The 5,797-nt window shown below is 37.9% G+C and overlaps 1 pseudogene; it reads right to left on the reverse strand.

The window, feature by feature from the left end:
- Positions 1-4,557, reverse strand: part of LOC123967421 — a 51,590-nt pseudogene extending 47,033 nt beyond the window's left edge.
- Positions 4,558-5,797: the final 1,240 nt, after the last annotated feature.

A 5,797-nucleotide genomic window follows, 5' to 3' on the forward strand; every position in this document is an offset into this window, starting at 1 on the left:
GTGATGTACCGAGGGCAAGAAAAAAACACACCTTCTGTACATCTGGTTGCCGGACATGCTGGTAGACTTTTTCTTCAGGTAAGACATACTGCTTGTAGGACTGGAGCTTTCTTCAAACAACATACAGAGCGCCTGCTGAATAAAAAAAAGCTAATGATGAGTGTGTACAGGTGTGCTTTATACTCCTCCGGTTATTCCGTCACACCTTACCGTTCTAGCAACAGGCCAATAGGATTGGAGTGATTTCATTCACGTTCAGACCTGCTTCGCCTAGAGGCGTTCCCATAGTGTCGTAACCGACGCAGTTCGAGTTCCCTCGAAGGGGAACCATGATCTTACCTTGTGTATCAATGGGAGTGAGACCTGACCATTGGCTCCCAAAACACTTTTTTTCCTTCTGGGCACTAGTGAGGCCCACAGCTTAGAGGGCTGCGCCTATGCTACAGAAAATAACATCATTCTATTTTGTACAGGCTTCGCCCTCTAGGCTGTCACTAGTGGGTTAGAGTCAGTGCCACACTGGGTCCATATGGTACCACCAAGCACAGAACCAGCTGCCCAGAGAACTAATAAAGCGGTCCCCGCACAGCATTTCACAACGCGTAATGGCACACCACAAATGCCCAATTTCATCCAAGGTAGTTTTTTACAGCAAAACAATATATTTTCCCAGCAAAAATATGAGGTCTAACCCTGTGTCTCAGTCCCAAACTGTTTTTACAGTTGAGATTAATACTAGTTGGATTACAAATGGAAACCAGAACTCTTCCGATACCAAAAACCTGTATCTTGCCTACAGATTCTGCATTTATATGAGGATATCTGTTTGTAGATTGATTTAAAAGTACAGTAAGTAAAAGAGCATGTGTTTTTTTTTCCCTGAAACATTAGTTATTGAACCTCTGTTACCTCTTGAGTGTCCAAGTAGTTTTTGTTTTTTTTACCTGATATAAATATCTGTCTCTTTAGCAGCTAAATGGTCCACTACTTTCACCAACTCGTCTCTAACTGTGTTCGTCTGCTGTTTGCTGCTGAGCAGGTAGCATTCAGTGGCTTTTTACAGCTTTTTCTCTGAAAATGACGCTATAAGAGCGCTGAGAGTGAATCAGAACAGTAAAATTGTGGCTGGATAGATAAACAATGAGCTGAAATTCAATATAAATATCCATAAAGCTGAGGGGAGCTGCAGATCAGCTTATACTTTTCAGAGACACCATTCACTTTGTCACAGTGGTTTCACACAGTTTTACATTTGTTCTTATGAAAATAAAAATTATAGCTGTTTTAACCAAAATATGTCTGTTCCCCCGTCACACCAGATGGGCTCTTGGTCCACTCAGAACCCTTGTGGTAGCTCAAGATCTAAAGGCAAAAATGTTCCCAACCTTTTTGGCTGGTGACCCCTCAAAATGGAGAATTGTCTGCTTCCGACCCATCCTCACAGGTCAGAACAGATTTTGATTATCATCTCAAGACCCATCTTATTTATCCTGCAACCCCTTGGAGGGGTCCGACCCCCGGGTTGGGATCCACTTCTTTAGATAGTGTTTTTATGCCACTATGTGGCATGTTGTTTTTTTGGCACGGCTTGACCCTCACTGTTTACCTTGAGCAGCACATAGCGGAAGTCAGCACCCATTGATTAGTAATGAGGGATCCTCCACATAAGTGGACCTCAGAGAATCGCAGACTGACCAGCCAGGGCCAGCTGCCTGGAGAGGCCTCCTGTCCTCCAACAATCTTGGTGTTGAGCGGAGGCCGACCACACACTGAGGAGAGAGACAGTAAAGACACAGAGTGAACAATACGGGGTTAATAGTCAACAATAATAAAACTATAAACCTCCCAAAAACATGTTTAAAATGTCTTAAATGACGGACAGACAGGAAGTAAAAAAGTGAGCATAAAAACTTTGACTTACCATCTAGTTGTGAGTGAGACTCTGAAAATAGAAAACAAACAAACATTTGAAACCACAATTTTGTATTAACTGATCTCTCATGCTATATTGACATTGGATATTTAATTAAGTTGTGATTATCTCTAACATTTATAGCTAAATCATTGTTCATTCAAACATATAGTTTTTAAATTTTTTAACCCTGTTCTCTCTCAGCTGGCAGACTGGAAAATTATTTTCCAAGTTACAGAAAAAGATTTTGCAGTTGGTTTCATTATTCCCAGAAACAATTATGACCAAGACAAGCTCCAATACTCAAATGTTAGTGTGTGCTGACTTCCTCTACTACAGTCCTATGACCACTAGAGGTCGCAGCCTAACAATAAATGTAAATATGGGTTTCAATAATGAACAATCAGGCTTTTTAAGTATGTAAGTGACCGCATTAGGTTGAAATGGACTTCAGTAAGTGAACGCATGTTTACTTATAAACAAAGCCTTTAGAAATGGATGACCTGGTGTCACTCTGTAGAATAAGGAAGTAAAAGTTAATGAAGTTTTGGTGGTACTCCCAGATCAACAAGCAGTATTTTACAGCACAACCACAACTTTATATAGAGGACGTAAACTGGGATTTTAATTTATTTTAACCTTAGTCTGCTTTATGTTTTGTGGATGTATTGTTTTTATGCAGTTATTTATTATGAAATAAGGTTTTTATGTTGTTTTTATCGAGGGTTATATTGTGGATATTTTTTTTCCTATGTTTGGTTGATCAGGACCACATGTATGTTTATATTGTCCATGTTTTTAAGGATGAATAAATTGAACCATGTCTCTGCCTCATCACCACTGCAGAGGTCCCCTAAACCTGCTGATCTCTCTGTTCTGATAGAGGGCAGAAATGTTTGTAAAACTTTCTTTCTTGAGTAAGCGTGCAACACTTCATTACTCAAAATATTAGTAAATACTATAAAATCATATAAAAATAAAGATTTTTTTTGTGTGTATATTGACTCTGTTTTAACTTTGTGTTAAATCATTCTGGAGATTTGCAAACTTTAATCTAAAATAAATCCTCATTTTCCACAAATTGCGCCACATTCAGTAACAAAAGGTTCCGTGTTAACCTGAAACCCATCTGCTGTAAACTGTTCTTCAGCTGTAGGAATATTGATCAATATTCATTGTATTTATTAATCTATTCGTTATTTTTAATATGGTTGTATGAAAATAAAGTGTTTTGAAGAAAAAGTCAACATGTAAACCAGTAAATATGGCCAAAAGATGGACACCGCCTAGGTTTATCTTTATAAATTGTATCCTTATTTTTGTATTTTAGTTTCATTTCATCACAATGTACAGTTACAATTGTAGTCCAGGTTTAGTAGAAGATATTCAGTTGCATTATAATCTGCAAGATGATGGTTATGATGGTGATATGGGCTTTGAAATATTGATTTTGTACTAGGATTAAAATGTCATGTTTTCCTTTGTTGCATCTCTATTTACATTGTAATGGCAACATAAATAGGTTCATTAACACTGGATTAATATTCCTTACTTGGCTTCTGATAAAAGGAGAATTATGCATCTAGGCCTAATGGTTTAAGAGTTAATCCTGATTCATTTCGGGTGTGTTATTCTACGCGTTTTTCCTGGAAATAGGGGTAAACAGGTTGGAGGAGATGACTGGTAACCACAAGCCAGATCTTTCTCTGGGTAAATGAAAAAACGTTGCTGCTCATGTCGACATCAACAACTTAAAGCCTGCCTCCTCTATTTAAAGCAGCACGTACATGTGCATGCCATACATTTCATGCATCTTATCAGCAAAGTGAGGTGAGCGAGTGGGCGAGTTTCTGCAGCGGTTAACAAAAAAGTGTGTAGGTCTACAAATTATACAACTATACCCATTATAGTGACTTATCTCATGCACATGTCACCTTCATGTTAATCTTATTTTTTTAAGGTGGTTTTAAGTTTCACGATTCATTGACTCTGTTTCCTGGATCGACTGACTGGTTTTTGTCACATCAAGTTAGTTTCTGCAAACCACATATTCATTCAAATAAACTAATTAATGCCAAACCTCTTTGGAATTAGTTGAAGGAGGTATAAAAAGGGGGAGAGGAACATTGTTAAATCATTTAACTTAACTTACAATCATACTTACTAGCACATCTCAGCTCTGGATCAACTTAAAACTATTTCATATTTGTTTAAGCAGGTTCTGCAAGTGGAAGATTTTGAGTATGTTTCATGCTCGCTTTAAATCAGGCTCTGCTACGTTTATCTGATGACCATAGTTACTGCTCGCTTTGCAGGAAAAGAGTTATCTTACTTTATTTCTTCTTCTCTCCTAATTATAAATTGTATTCATGCACATTTGACTCAGTGTGACAGGATCCACCGAGCACTTTTCTTTTTGCATATTTTATTGCTACAGTTTTGTAAAGTTTAATTTGAATGCAGGATCTGATACCATTTTACTCTAAAAATCACTCTTAATGATCTAAAAGATTCTACTTCCTCCTCAGACAGCAGTCATCAGATCTCAAACATGATTGATTCAGGTGTGTGCAGTGAGGAGGGTTCTTACCTTGTGTCAGGAGAGTCAGCAGAGTCGCCGCACAGATCACTTTGTAGAAAGCCATAACTGTATGTACATACCATTAGATCTGCAACGGCATAAATAACCTTCTTCACCCCTCCCTCTGTCTCTTTCCCTTTCTGTCTACCTCCAACACAAACACACCTGTCCAGTTATACACCCACCCCCTCAACTATCACCTGTGCACATCATGGGACATACAACATCTCACTGTTTTAAAGCTAACACTACACTTCCACTTTCTACACTTTGTCCTACAATACTTGGGTACTTGAGTATTTCCATTTCGTGCTACTATATTGTACATCAGATTTACTAACTTTTAGAGGGAAATGTTGAACCTTTTACATTTATTCAACACCTGTAGTAACTAGTAACTTTGTTAGATTAAGATTTTACACTAAAAACAAACATTAAAATATACTTTTTGCGGTGAATCAACTTTTTTGTTTTGTGAACCCTTACTGAAATCTGAATTTAGTCCCTTTGTCACCATTCAGTCTCTGAATTGTTATCAGTTCCACCAGACATTTCCCCTCTAAAGTTCTCACATGGTTTCATTTCAATAACTGTGAGGCCCAAAGAGGACTATTTATTTTTTTAAAGTCATAAATTAGAGAATATTCAGATTTGATTATCATAACTTAGATTTCTTATCTTATCTTTCCTCTCCCATTAATCATCTCCCGACCCCCCAGATTCAACTGTATATTTGCAGATATAACTGTATATAAAGTTGTTAAAATTTGTTAATTAAACTAGCTAACTGAATATAAAGTACTTATAACAAGTTAAAGCAGTAAAAAAAAAAAAAACAGCTGATTGAACATAAAGTAGTTAAAACTTGCTGACTGTCCATGAAGTTACCACGCTTTTCTTTTCTAAAATTAGGTGTTTGATGCTCAAGAATTTCTGGGGGAGTGCCCCAGACCCCACTCCAAATAAGTGTCCCCTTCCCTCCCAGATACCAAGTCAGGTTTGGTCTACCAATTTAGGCTATGATGTCTGGAGGTTGGCTAGTGTGCTGATCACACTGATCTGATCGTGATAACTGGCATCGCCATCGTGATAACTGGCATCACCATCGTGATAACTGGCAGGGCTTTTCATCAAAGCCAATCAAAGTTGAGTCTCCACATTCCCAATTTTAAGATTGGGAATGTGGCCACTCAACTTTTTAAGCAAAATTTCTGAGGATTAAAGAGTGATGACCCCGGCCCCTGTGATGGGAACTGCCACAGAAGGCCTACTAGTAAAATGCACTAAATTCCATTATTAATGTA

This window comes from Micropterus dolomieu, linkage group LG02, assembly GCF_021292245.1.
Source record: "Micropterus dolomieu isolate WLL.071019.BEF.003 ecotype Adirondacks linkage group LG02, ASM2129224v1, whole genome shotgun sequence".
Lineage (NCBI taxonomy): Eukaryota > Metazoa > Chordata > Actinopteri > Centrarchiformes > Centrarchidae > Micropterus > Micropterus dolomieu.